Raw genomic sequence first — 15,462 nt, forward strand, 5'->3', positions numbered from 1 at the left:
GTCTTTATTATTGAGAGCATCAGAGTTTTCAGTATAAATCGGCTTATTGCATGTACGCTGCCTTCTCAAGTTACGCATGAACGTCCAGAGATTGCCATCATTCGGACTAAGATTCTGAATATTTCCTCCCATACATCTCTCTTATGCTCATCTATCTTTTCGCGAGTTCAGAGTATCAAAGATGGGCGGATTCTTACTGAGAAACTTCTGGAACTTATTCCAGTCAGTCGTGCGGATCATTTCATTTTCGGCCTCTTTAGTAGTGCCTAGGTAAGCAATGACCGGTATATGGTCAGAGCTCAATTCGTGCTTTACTTCAGTATAAATAGGGATTGAAGTATTTGTCAGAAGAATATCAAGAAGGTCTGCATTTCTTGGGTTCTGTGGTCTGTACGTATACTCCTCAGTAACATGCAGGGCAACTGGGTGATTATTTATAAATTCATAGAGGACCTTACCAGTTTGGTTAGTTTTACGGCACCCCCACTAGGTGTGCTTTGCGTTGAGATCACCCGTTAGGATAAACTTATTAGTGTCAGAGAGAAGTTTGGAAAGAACACTTTCCGTCAGTAGTTTCCTGGGCGGATTATAAAATGAAATGAAATTCAAATAACCATATTGCGGTAAGTACACTGAGACTGTGACCATCTCATGTCCGTCGTTTCTATCTTGGCTAATCAAACAGCACTAGAGCGAGTTGTGCACATAAATTGCGCCCCCCCCCCGGTGACTCAAACGATCGCACCTATATGTGCGGTAATTAGGCAAATTTATACACGCACGTGGCGTGGCAAAAGTCTCTCTGACAAAAACAATGTCAATATTGTGATTGTTAAGGAAGTTTAAAAAATCCGTCAACTTGTTCTGAATGGCATGAGCATTCCAGAATGCTAATTTTATAGGATCTCCTTGTGTGGTGTACCTATCCATTAAGATCTTGATTTATGGTAGTTTTGTCATTATGAGTAGGTACATTTAGTCCTATTTGCTGTGTTAAAAGAAAGCCGGAGCTCTTTATGACCGATACAAACTCGGTCAGGTTTGTAAAAACAGTTTTTTCTTCCTTGATCGTGTCTGCATACAAACCAGTAGACAGGGCTTGTGCAAATGACTTATTTTCTATAACCCTACTAGTATAGACTTTTGGCTTATCATGTTTCATTTTAGGGTACATCTCACACCCCCTAAAGTTCGAGGTGTGAGATTGTTTACAGTTCGCACAACGTGGTGGCAAGTCAGAGTTTTTATTAGGGCATTCAAAGGACAAATGTCCCTCTCCGCATCTCACGCACTTGGGTGCATAGTCACTGCCAGTTTGCGTATGATGAAATCCTTGGCACCTATAGCATTGTAGTGTGCCCGATCTACCTTTATAATTTTCGACTTTAATTCCTAGGTCACATAAGTGAGTTTCGTTGTGTATATCTTTGGATTTGGGTTTCTTAGGCAGAGTAACTAAAAATAGCGGAAGTTTAATTATATAAACATATGTTACGGTAAAAGTAATAAATTCGGTGATTATATAACATTACCGGTGATTATACATAATCATCACTAAATTTGGTAAATATGATAATTTTTTTCATATTTATCAAATTTACCGGTTAGTTTATAAAATCCCCAACTCATGATGGGGAATGTGATAAAAGTCCCTAACTTTAAGAAAATTCGTTCAGTTTGCGCAGCTGCTTGGCTTCTATCAACACGTGATTTCAGAAGTAGTTCTCATTTCATTGCATGTAGACGTTTTTTCGCTACCCTCTTGTAAAAAATAAAACATTGAATAATGGCTGGTATGCTTGAGCGTTTTAATTCCAAATTAGTTAATATTATGTATACTAAGGAAACAAACAGCAGTTTTCTGACGAAAGATATGATTTGTTAACAAAAGTGAATAATAGTAAAAACAAAAGTAGTGGGAAAAACCGGAAGTTTATCAGAGACTATAATGATATAATGTAATAAAGTAGGTAATGTTGAAAAACTTATCTTTCCCGTAAGTGAAGACAGCTCCATTACACGTACTTTGAAGAAATTTTTACCATAATTCCTGAGGTACACTTATCAGTAGGTCATGGTGGTAGAAACAGGATGTTAAAAGAACTTTAAAAAAGTACAAAAATATTACTACCGAAGAAGTCATGATTTACTTAAATTTGTGTGAAAGTTGTCAAAAAAAAAAAAAAAAAAAAAAAAAAAACAAGGTACCTAAGAAAGAACTTGTTGTTAGGCCAGTGGTCTTTCAAGAGATGAACTCAAGATGCCAGATGGACCTAACTGACATGCAGTCGCAACCAGATAATGACTTTAAGTTTATATTTGTCTATCAAGACCACTTGATGAAGTTCGTACAACGGTCGAAGTTCGTACATTCGGTAATCAACGGTCGTAAGCTTAGTAACAAAATCGTAAAAGAAGCTTGTGCAATGTGGCCGGATCTGAAAATTGTGCACGGAAAACCTATGCACAGCCAGACTCAAAGTTCGATTGAACGTGCAAACCAGGATATTGAAAATATGCTAAGTTCTTGGTTGGAAAGCAATCACACCAGTAAATAGTCCGAAGGGTTACGTTTTGTGCAACTTATGAAAAATAGAGAATTTCATTAAGGCATCAAGAGTTCTCCTAATGAAGCAATGTTTGGGACGCCTGCAAAATTTGGCTTGAAAACGTTTTCGTTCACGAATGACTCTATCGGACATCTTAGAACTGAAGAAGAGCTTCAGGCATTAATCGAGACAGTTAATAATGCTTCTGAAAGCACCAATAGCGAAATAGAAAATGTTTCTAATATGGACAATAACGATCTATCTCAACATGACCCTCCATCTGAAGTTAATTTTAAGACTCAGAAAGAGAATGAAGCAGCGGTCGCTCTAACCCAGACAGATATTTTATGCAGGCAAGAGCAAGTAAGAAAACATAGAATGAGTGCTAAAGAATGTCTAGAATTACAAGCAAAGAAACTGATGAAGGTTTCAAATCTTAAATTTCCTGCTGGTTAAGTTGGTGACACAGTGAAACTACGAATACAGACGTTGACAGAGCAAGAAGTGATCCCCGAAATTTATTAGCGGTGATATTAGAAGTTCAAAATGAAGAGTTTTATCAGTTAGGAACGACACAAGGAAGACTTTCACAGTTGTATACCAGAAATCAATTCACAATTTGTGAAGAAAAATTTACTTTGCTTGACAATGTTTCATATCTAACAATATCACTTCGAGAATGCGTTAGAAAGACATCTCTTTCTGGAGGTCAGGGATATCAGCGATGTGTTTGTAAGGGACAATGCGAGTCTGATAAGTGCAAATGTAAAAAATCTGGCGAACTTTGTAATTCTAAATGTCATAATAGTCTAATATGCTTAAATAAGTAAACTTAAAATATTTAGTAATACGTAGTAATAGCATTTAACGTTATTTGAAAAAAATTTTTTCTTTTCCTCTAGAATACGGGCTTAGTTTGTTTTTTTATATGTAACTGCAGGTTTTTTTTTTTTTTTTATTTTTATTTATTTTTATTTTTTATGTGCAACTGTTTTGTACAAGCTCATGTAAATTGCATTTTTTTCATTTCACAATACCTGTCAGGCCCTTATTCAAATTTCGTTCAGGCTAAGTAAATGTATTTGACCTAAAATAACCATTTATTGACATTTTTTATTTAAAATATAAAATACTGTAATTTGTGGTCTCTTACGCCATATTGTTCAACCAAAAAATATCTTTTTGAGTAGTAACTACTAAAAAAAAACCTGCACTCTATTCTACTAGCCCAATTATTCATGACATTTATCACATTTGCCATTACGAGTTGGATATTTCCAAAATTTAGTGGTGATTAGGATGATAAGTGCAAATGCAAAAAAATCTGGCAAGCTTTGTAATTCTAAAACAGTCTAATACATCTAAAGAAGTAAGCATACATGTAAATGCAAATAACTCTTGGTTTAGGAGATTATAAAAATTCTGTTGTTATTCCCTTCTTTCCATCAATTAGCTATAAAGTTGCACATATTTTGCAGAAATTTAACTTTCGGGTTGTTTATTCTCCCATCAATAAAATTCCGAGTTCCATACTTAAGGACCCTATTCCGGATATGAATTCCTGGGGTATTTATAGGATTCCTTGCCAGTGTGGTTTAATTTACATTGGCCAAACTAAGAGAGCCTTAAAATTTCGCGTCAAGGAACATGAGGCATATATTAGAGAAAAGGAAACACAGAAGTCTTCTGTTGCGCAACATTGTTGGTCCGAAAATCACACTTTCAATTTTTCTGCTGCCAAAATTATTAAAAAAACATCTTCCATTGGAGAACTGGATTTTCTAGAGGCATTTCACATTCATAAAAATCTTTCTGTTCTAGTTAACGATCCTAATTCCAATCCAAATTTGCATTCGGCCTTTAAAGAAATTATGTTTTAGTTCTGGTTTCACCAACAGATGGCGCCACTTGCTTATTCTTGTCCAGGCTCTCTTATCTTATCTAATCATTTTTTTCTATCTTGTTCATTTGCGGTTTTGCAGCTGAGGATGGTGGTTCGGTAAAACCATCGAAACTAGTCCTGTGGAAATTTTGTAAATATAACGCTGATTTTTGTTGTTTGTCTTCTGAATTAGTATTTATTCGGCGTGTTATTGTGTCTTAATTATGGAAACTGTTTCATTCTGAAACTTCGTCAGTTTGGCATTTCCGTGACACTACGCCCAGGGACAGTTGTCCACCCTCGCCCGTCTCTAGCTATAACACTGATATCACTACGAAACAATCTCATGGTGTTTTGATCGCTTTGCGGACTTTCATGCCTTCTCGTCGGAGGCAGTGTCTTCTGTAGTGTTGCAAACAAAAGATCTGAGTAGCTCCAGTGGAGTGGCGAGCATAACTGGCGCCCGGGGCAAAATACCTTTTTGGCGCCTTCCCTTCCCGAAAAAAACACAGTGATATGATGAAAATCTTGTTTGGAGACCATTTGGCGCCCCTCTGCGACCGGCGCATCATACACCCCCTTTACGCCACTGAGTAGCTCAGCAATGGAGTTGAGCTTTAAGGATAGCAGCAGTCGCTGGCAAGACTAAACAGGGAAAGGGGGTGTCATCCAGTTTTCTAGGACAATAGAGCAGCCGCTGCAATATTATATGAGGGGTTATCATCCCGGTTCAAGAATAAGATAACAGCTTTAATCTTCCAATATTTAGATTATCTAGCCATTCTGGAAGTCTAAATATCTAGATAAAGCAGAGATTACGCAGTCGTCCCTCTAAGATTATCGAAAGGAAACAGTTTGCAACTGCTCAAATTTTCGTTTGTGGAAGTGAAATGCTTGGTCGCTATATGAAGCTCCATGCTTCTGAAGAAGATTAATTGACTACTGACTTCAGTTGTGCTAATGTTCTTCTCCTCACGTGCATCTTTTCCAAGATTCTTCGCGAACAATAGTGCTACACTTCACGGTATACCAACTGTCGCTAGCTTGTTAAGGAGTGAAGATATAGCACCTGTCTTAGCGTAGGCATTCTGAAGGCTCCAACTTAATATATGGTGTATGGTCTGGGGACTTTTGACAGCCCGTCGCTAGTGCCTTTCAATGCTTTCATAGCTGTAATCAGCCCTGCAAGAAGAATTGAACATAATTTCTCAGAAATTCGTGGACGATCTCGTACAGAGCATGAATATACAGTAGAGAGACTGCATCACAATTAAGTAGGATTATATCCCCTAGTGATAATTGCGTTTGTGTTACCCTTATCATATGGGCATTCACCTTCTGATTTGAGTAGAATACAGATGTATTTCGAATCTGCTTTTGTATCCTTTGCATTCCTTTCTTAGTCAGTGTTGTCACATTTCTCACTGTCTAATACGTTGATGATGTTATACTATGCTTTGCACCATTCTAATTACTGCTTGCACATGATACATAACATGCGAAAATCTATCTGTCTCAACTAATATACACCAATACCTGACAAAGAATCCAAGCACGATATTTCAGTAGGATAATGAACGCCACTCATAGCTTATTGCCCAAGACTGGCTACGTCATTTACTGACACTTACACAACCTACCTGCTCCAAAAATATGTCACCAATATATTTGTCCCTTGAATATGTCCCTTGTTGAGTATAAACCTACCAGTAAATTTGGTGAATACTGTTAGTTCGACTGGTTTGAAATTCCAGCGAACGGACTGGTCGCATGGGAGTTTTTGATGTTTTCTCTTGCGCAATGTGAATGTCAGCTAGTTTTCTTCGAAAGGTCCATCATGAAGCCATCAAGAATCTTTGCTCTTCTTTAGACAAATAGCCCTCAAGTGCTTTTCTAAAATCAAACAAACCAAATCGAACCTTTAAAAAGTGCTCCACAAAAGCATCCCTGTTCTTAGGCAGAAAGCCCTTGCGTGTTTTGCAGTGATCAAAATAATGTGACTTAAGCTCTATCTGGCCTGTGTAGGCTCAGTGCTTCGATGTCCTCAATGTCAAACACATTATCTAGCAAGTGTGGAATGTTTGCCATAGGATTATACGAGTGCCTGTTCAATTTTATGCCTCAATGCATTGTGGTCAGTACTTAATTTCTAAAAGAAGAAGGACTATGAAAGGTCGTCAACAAAGATAAAAATAAAGAAAAAAATAAAAATAAAATGTAAATTAATAAATAAAATTAGATAATTCAATTTAATTAATGAAAATAGTTCAGTAGAAAATTGAAATACCGAAGCTCATCTTAATTTAGACTCCAACAGGAATTATGCTTTTGCTCAAAGAGTGAAAAGTACTGGAACTGGATTTTAGGTGGATTAAAGACGTGACTATGACTTGAGATCGTACTGAAGATGATTGCACTGCATGCATATCCTTCTTTAATTGACCTGCTGCTCTGTTTTGATGAGCAGATCTCAAAACAAGAGAATAGATAAACAAGAGCTAAGTTCAGAATCCAGAAAGCAAACAGAATTAACATTTTTTACGAAGAGCATTGCTTATAGATTATAGGTCACATAATATCATGATAAAAGGTGTTTATTACGCTAACCTGTTGACTCAACTTGTACTAGGCCCACCAGCGGCCGAGAGGTAAATCCGCTGAATGCTAGTAATTCGCTCAGAGTTTTATGTTGACGAATAGGCTGGCTCCAGAGGAGATTTTGCTGTTTTCCTCATGTATAAAGTGAATCAGAGCCAGTTTTCCTTATATTGTTCCTTTGAAAAGGCATATCTTCTCTTAGACAGATAGTTCTCACATTTTCTTGACGTAATAATCGAATACAATTCCTATTAACTATAAAACTGTGTAGCAAACTCGGCAGTAAAATTCCGCTATGCATAAAAACGCTGCAGCACACAAGACTAAAATTTGCTAGATTGCTGTTCCAGGAATGATAATTTCAGATTATACCCTATGCACAATGTTCACTAGACCTTGTCATCAAATGATTTCTTTTTTGCTTCTAAAACAGAAGAAGTATTTGTATATTTCATACTGCAGTCTGATGATGATTTGAATGATGTTCAGGAATTATCTGAAGGCTGTGATAAAAAATATTTTTATATTGGAACTCAATGCGTAATTGATTGCTGTACTAAATGCATTTAAGTCTACATAGGAAACTGAAAATGGAATTTTAGACATTTATCTTCTACAAATTTATTATGCTTAAACTTACTGAATATCTCTATATATGGAATAAAATTAAGCAGAGAGAAGGAATATTTCACAAATGGCATGACATGACAAAACTAAAATGTACATAGGCTGTACAATGAAATTTTCTACCATTATGAAGATGTAAGACACAGAGCTCTTAAGTTGTCTGGATAATTTAAAAATAATACACTTGTTATGAATCCAGGTAAACATTGAAATTTAAAATGGAAGTTAGATTTTGAATATTGATCATAAGTTTCAAGGCTATTAAGTTAAAATGCTGAAAACATTTCAAAAGAGAAATTAAAAACTGAAAACAACAAATTACAGAATTAATGTATTCACAAAAAAAAAAAAAAAAAAAAAAAAAAAAAAAAAAAAATCACAGGAGTTCACCAGACAAACCAGTTAAGAAAAATAATAATTGAACTAAGGAAGTAGCTGTTATTTTGGAAACAAATGAACAAAAACTTTTCATTTGAAAAATAATAAAAAAAATATAGAGAGATTTTATATCATTAGTGAAAAGATCATTAAAAATGTCGGATGGTAACTGTATAGAAATCTCAGCTCTTCTACATATAAATCCATTAGTAACTTTAAATAAATAAATAAAGGTAATACAAGACATTCTGATGGTTCTGATGAAGTCATACATGTGTGCTGATTCATTGCAGTTAGCAATATTTCTTGAAATGTGTTGGCCCTGAAATAATTTTCTCATGTATTTCAAGGTTTTGAAAAGAAGTAAAAAAAGTATCAAATTGGTTAAAATTTATTCAAAGGGGTTAAAACAAAAAAGCGGCATTTATCTCATGTACATATTTTAATTTTTTTAGAACCATCAAAAATTGTTTTCAGATTTTTTCATTAAATAGCTTCATAAAACTCACTTCATTCTCTGACAACTGAAAGTATTAAATTATATTGCTTGTATTATTTGTTACTGTACTAAAAATGGTCTGCCTTAATAGATGTTGTGTATTATTTATTTTTAGATTATTATATTAGATTAAGTTTATTCTTATAGGAAAAAAAAAGTAATAATGTATACATGTGCAAGATAAGTTGATAAAAAGGTTAATTTTTTTGATTTTTTACTTAAAACATCCAACAGAAGTCATACACTTCAAATTTATATGTATAAATTGATTCACATATTTGCATTAAACTGAATATTTTTAAATACATTATCTTAGAATAATAATGTACTTATGTAGAATTTACTAATATTTTACTTTATATACATACAAATATATTGCATTATTTCAGACTTCCATATTTAGATATTTGGATAAAAAAGGCCAAGCATTTTTACTGTAAATAATATAAAGCAAAACTCTTACAGAAAAAAAAAATAAAATAAAATAAAATAAATAAATAAATAAAAATAAAATAAAAAATAAAGGGGAAAAGAAAAGGACATTTGAAGTACAGTTCTTATACTAGAAATTAGGTGCTTTAAACCTATAAGTTCTTTTGATAAAGTTAATGACAAGATCATAGTGCTGCCATTTATTTTTAAATAGAATATATAAATATGTCATCTATTACATGAATATAATATATATATATATTAATATATAAATATGCTTGAATATAATGTATAATTATTTTCAGGAAAATATTTTTTTAGAAAATATTCATAACATTATAATTTTTCTAACAAAAACAATCATCTGTTATCATACTTCAATACCATAAAATATATTTGGAGGTAAAATGACTTTCCTGCATAAAGTTTTATTTTTGAGCTTATGGGGGCAGGATATGATAATAAAACAAATACTGCATAAATCATTTGTAAGCGATTATTTTCTATATTCAGAAGTCACATATATTTATAAAAAATACCTTAGAATTATCTTTATTATAATTTTGTACATATCCCCCTCCTTCTTTTCAATATTTAATATAAAAGAGTCAATTGTGTTTTTAATAAATCATCAGGTACACTATCAAAAGGTAAAAAATTTTCACGTCTTTATATTAAAATTTGAGTTCTTCTAAGAGTTTAAAACAAACCCACACACAAAAGTTTGCTGTAGAAACCAAAATTATGATAAAAAATTTCTAAACTTTTTTTTTTTAAGGAGCTGGGTGGTTTGTTTACATTCTTTTTCAGCAAAACATTTTTCGAGACCAGACCCAAAAATGTATGTATGCATTTATATCTGTGCACACACACACAAACGTATGTACACACATATACATATGCTACATGAACACCTACATCGGTACATACAAGCATGTGCACATACATTTCTGAATTAATCTCCTGAACACACTCTTTATGTATATAAATGCTTCTGTATGCAATTTTATAGAAATATTTAGCTACGCATGACAGAAAAATTACACAAGGTTTTAAGACGATTTTTCGATTTCGTTTCGTAAGAATGTGATTTTACTGCTTGCATGCATGATTTATTTAAATCTGTTGATAAGAATTTCAAGAAATTTTGATTATTTGTGTAAACTCCGCATCAGTATAAAATGATCAAACATTAGTAATTTAAAACAAGAATAATATTCAGATATATTCAAAGTTCTTTATTTTATATAATGTTTCAGATATCTATCAAAGAATGATAGTAATTAGTCATCAAACGAAATAAAAAATAACTTTTTCTTGACATTCTAGCACTACACGGAAAAGCAATTCACCCTTCCGATAATCAACACAAATGTAAACAAAGATCTCTTTACGACTGGTCGGAATGCGCAAAAATCACGAAAGTGTCTCTGCGCAACTAGTCGTACGTTTAGCATTTTTACCATGTTTCAGCTAAACGTCCGACGTCGTACGGGTAGACACAGCCTCAATTGCGCGTAGAGAGCGATCGATGAGATTGAATCGTTGAAATAAAATCGATGCTTTTACAGCAGATAATTAAAAAAAAATATCTTGGTAACATTTATTAAATTAATATGATTTAAGAGTTATCATATATCCTCATTCTTTCGGTCATATCGCCATTTTAAATGTCTAAATTGATACCTGGGAATTACCAAAATAGGTGCGAAAACTGGAAATTCATATGAATATTTAAAAATGCTTAATTTTAAAGAAAGAAAGTGAAAGATAGCCTTCTAGAGAGACAGGGGGAAAGTTAGAGAGCATAGAATAATTTTCGATGAATTTGGCATGAATTTCGGTGAAGATGAGTATTTAGTCCTAGGACTTTTACTCAGCAATTATTGACCCTACGGGGTGCGTCTTAGTGATGAAGAAATTTCCACTTTAAAATTTAGTGGAAAAATTTTCAGAAAATTGAGTACTTTCCGGTGGCTCCATCTTTTGGCTAAGTTGAGAAGTATGTGATGGGAGAAGTTGGTGGCATGAAGCAGTTGTTCTAGTAGAGTAATTTTTTAGATAAGCAATTATTGTGGCATATAATGATGATGAGATGATTCAAAATACTTGAGAAATAGTAAAACATTTGCAGGGTGCAACATTAGTAAAACAGAATAAGTAAAAATAGGTAAAATAAATATATACAAGTCTCTTTTTTGAATTCATGCAAGCCAATCAGAAAGTTAGTTGATCACGTGATCACATTGGCTTGGAATTCCACAATTTCTAAAATACATTTTGTTGCGTAAAAGAACTGGATTAAATAAACTAAATAAACTTGGTTAAATACTGGAATAAAGTTGAGTAAAAAATTTTTTGAAGATAAAAAGTAAAAGTAGGATCACAAAACAAGTTCAAAAGCCCGCTGATCAGGCGGAAAGTCCATTCCTGCTTGCTCAGGAAAAATATTTACATATATACATGATGAAAATGAAGTTTGATGAAAATGAAGTAGCTAGTTCTAGTTATTGTTATGAAATATGGAGCGTGGTCTTTTGAAGGATTGAATCACTTTACTGTCATAATTTCCGAGGTTTCTGATAACTTGATTGTCGTGATGGTCGCATTTGTGATGGAAGTTTTTGGAAATTTTTAGTATTTCATCGTTGAGTAAGTTGATTTTGAGGCTTCTCCGAATAACCGAGTTTCTTACATACCAGGGGGAGTTGGATATGATTCTGAGGTGGATACTTTCTTGCTTCTGTAGGATAAGTCTATTGGTTTTAGCAGTGGCTGCCCAGGCCGGTGCCGCGTAGAGAATGATGGGTCGGATAGTTTGAAGATAGACAAGCCTTTTAGTGGGTAAATTTAGTTGAGAATTTCTGCCTAATATTGAATAAAGAGACATGAAGGCCTTTTGCGCTTTTTGCTTGATGTAATTGGTGTGGTATCCAAAGTTAAGTTTTCTGTCAAGATAGACTCCTAAGTATTTCACTTGGGGTTCTTTATTGATGATGGTATTATTAATATGAATATCGGGGAGGCTATTTTGGTTATTCTCGCGGTTGAAAATGATGACTGACGATTTTTCGGCGTTAACTTTGATCTTCCATTTTTCAAACCAATTAGTAATTTCATCAGTAGAACTTTGAAGTTTTTTAAGAGCCATTTTTGGATTAAGAGATTTGCAGAGTATAGCTGTATCATCTGCGTAACACGCAGTGAGTGCTCCATCAATATTAGGCAGATCATTAGTGAAGATATTGTAAAGGGTAGGAGAGAGAATCGCTCCTTGAGGCGTTCCTGCTCTAATTTTTCGGATACTGGAAAAGTGATTATTTATTTTAGTTTGGAAGGTCCTATTATTGAGGAAATCAGCGATGAGAATAATAATTTCAGCAGGGAAATTTTGTTGGATGAGTTTGATAAGGAGGGCGTCGTGCCATACCTTATCAAAAGCTTTTTCGACATCAATAAATAGAGCGGCGACTGTTTCTCTTTTGTTGATACTTTCTCCGATATATTCAGTGATTCTGGTAATTTGGTGAGTTGTAGAAAATCCAGAGCGGAAACCGAACTGGTGGTCTTTTAGAATGCTATTATTTTGAATGAAGGTATGGATACGTTTCAGGATAATTTTCTCGAAAATTTTGGCCGCAGTTGGCAGAAGGCTGATCGGTCTGTAGTTTTTAGCTATTGTACTATCGTTCCCTGGTTTTTTAATAACAGTGATGAGAGCGTGCTTCCATTTATCAGGAAAAATGCAGAGACGGAGACAACTATTGATGATATTAGTGAGGAGAACTATTCCTTTGCGTGGAAGGTTTTTGATAGATTTGTTTGATATTTCATCGTAACCAGCAGACTTTTTGGGATTTAATTTCAAGATAATATTGTAGATGTCTTTTGTAGAAACAGGCTTGTTGGTGGCGAGATGGTGAGATTCGAGGAAATTAATCACTTGATCGGAGATAGAATAGGAGAAGTTGGAGATTTGTGGGTCGCTGTTAGTGGTGAACTGGTTTTCATAGTCTTCGGCGAAGATTTCGGAGATATCTTGAGAGTTGTGAACAAGGATATTATTTTTCTTAAGAGGACCAATTTTATTGTAGTTATTGCGAAGAGAATTAGCTAACTTCCACACAGAGTGATCTTTGTGCGATAAGCTGAGAATGAAATTCTGCCAGTTTTCGTTTCTGTAATTTTGCATTATAATACGGAGTTCCCGAAGGGCAGCATTTAATCTTGATTTGGTAGCAGGATTTTGGGTACGTTGGAATTCCTTTAGCAGGCGATTCTTTTGATTAATTTTTTTGTCGGATATGGTGGGGAAGCGTGAAGTTTTCATTTTTAATTGCAGATTTCGAGTTGTCAAGTGCATGTTTGATGCTGGAGTTAAAGTTGTCTATAGCCACATTAATATCCTGTCTATTTTGAAGAGGGGGTTTAGCAGATAAGTTGGAGTCAAGAATAGAAGTGAATTTGTTCCAGTTTATCCGGGCTTTTAGTGGAGGGAGTCCATGTCGCAGACCGTACATAGTGAAGTGGACAGGAAGATGATCAGAAGAAAGGTCGTTACTGACATATAAATATGGAACTTGTTGTATAATTTTCGATACAATGTCGAAATTTTATATTATGAGGGCGCTACGTTCGTGCCTGTTTTTCTCCACCGATAGCATTAACATAAATAAGCTCATCACTCCTCCCACTTCGTTTCATCCTTGTATTGCATATAACATGTTTTGTATCACTTGTCTGATGTTTTTCTGTTATTTTTGAAATAACACAAACATACACCACAGCATCTTCACAGCTCCTGAATCGCGCTTCTCGTTGTTCTTGCTTCTCGAAGACGTTGCGACACATGGTCGCCTCTTGTTACCACCTTAGACCTTCATCAAATTGTTAGGAAACTCTAATGTCAAGTGCGCACTGGGCATTAGTTGTCGTTACAAATCACGCTTCGCGCGATATTTCGGCAATATCTGTGCAGACCAGACCAGACCCACTTCGTGAATTGGATTAGGTTGCAAGACTCATCGCTTGAAGGTGCTCAATCTCCTCGTTTGTGAATTCTGTGCCTTACTGTTACTTTGTCCAATGAATTTTATGAGCTCTGAACTGTCTTCAAGTGCTTCCTGTCTCGCAAGGCCACTTCCATTTTATTTTTTGTCCTACTAGTCGTTACCACCAATCTCTCCATGGATAAATTTCTTTACTTTATTAGTACTTAAATCATTAACTTGGAGCAAACAAGAGCGGGAAATGGTTTTCTGACTGCAAAGGAAGAGAGCGATCTAGATTTCTTCCTTCCTTTTTAAGCCTTTGCAATCAGGAATTCAGCCGCAATCCTGCCCTCCAATCCAGTGATGACGAACGCAAGTTTATCAATCAAGTTGATGATGACGAATTCCCTCCCTTAGATGCCAGTATAAACACCAATCGACTTCGATATAGTTCTGACAACTCAGATGATGAAACCTCGAAATACAGGGCATTCGATGAAAGCGAGAGATGATAAAACAGTCCGCAAGCAAAAACCGACTAGAATCTCCGCAGATCCTATCAAGAACCACATGCAATTAGAAGAGAACCCCCAGTTCAGCAAAGATACTGCTATCCCTTCGACCAACCGAAACATCAAAAGCCGATGACGGAACATAAGAAAACTTCCCAACAGAACGGCTAGGATCCCGCCCATTACAGTTGTCGGTAAGCGCTTCACTTGAAAGAACATCCGCATCAGGATATTTGAAGCCGGTGCTACCAAAACCTCCTGTAAGGAAAAATAGACAGTAGAGGGCCCCCGCATCTTGAATATTCAAGATCCAAGAGTCTATAAAGTCCTTATGAACATCCTCCTTATAAATAAGTATTATTATCTTTTTAAATGTTATTAATGCTTACAGTAATGACATCTTTCCTTGTAAATTAAAGCTACTTTTCAAGCACAACGTTTTTAAAACTATTTTTTGCAAATAAAAAATGTTTGTCTCTTTGCAGCGAATTGCGTCTTTGCAGTCAGTGTCAACAGGAGAACGTCACCATTCCTCCCTTCCCGTTTCACGAGGGGAAGCCCTAAGAGCCAGCCTTTCTCTTCTAAGTCCTGCTTTTCCCTGTAATGGAGAGATAACAAATTCATTTTTTGAGGTGACTTGATGGGCATGAAAAGAACTGCAATGCTTTGGAATTACCTTTACAATGACCAGCTTTATATTTGCGCATCGGTGAGAAATTTATGCCAGTTGTAGAAAGAGTCAGAGACTTCTTCCCGCGCTCTACCAGAGAAGGACATACACTTCCCTGTCGTCGGTGTCAGACAGTAGCGGCAAAATAAATCTTACTGCGATACAGTTAAAAACACTAACCCCAATAAAAATGCTTTCGAATTGTTTTGCACAATGAAGAAGCTCAAAAACACTTTCGGAAGCATTAAGCTATCCTAATTAACATTTCTTCTTGTTAAGAATTTTGTACATAGATAGATGATTTTAGTGCAGTTATATGTGAAA

Source organism: Stegodyphus dumicola, chromosome X1, assembly GCF_044657685.1.
Source record: "Stegodyphus dumicola isolate Sdum_Otavi_A_Nest chromosome X1, ASM4465768v1".
Taxonomy (NCBI): domain Eukaryota; kingdom Metazoa; phylum Arthropoda; class Arachnida; order Araneae; family Eresidae; genus Stegodyphus; species Stegodyphus dumicola.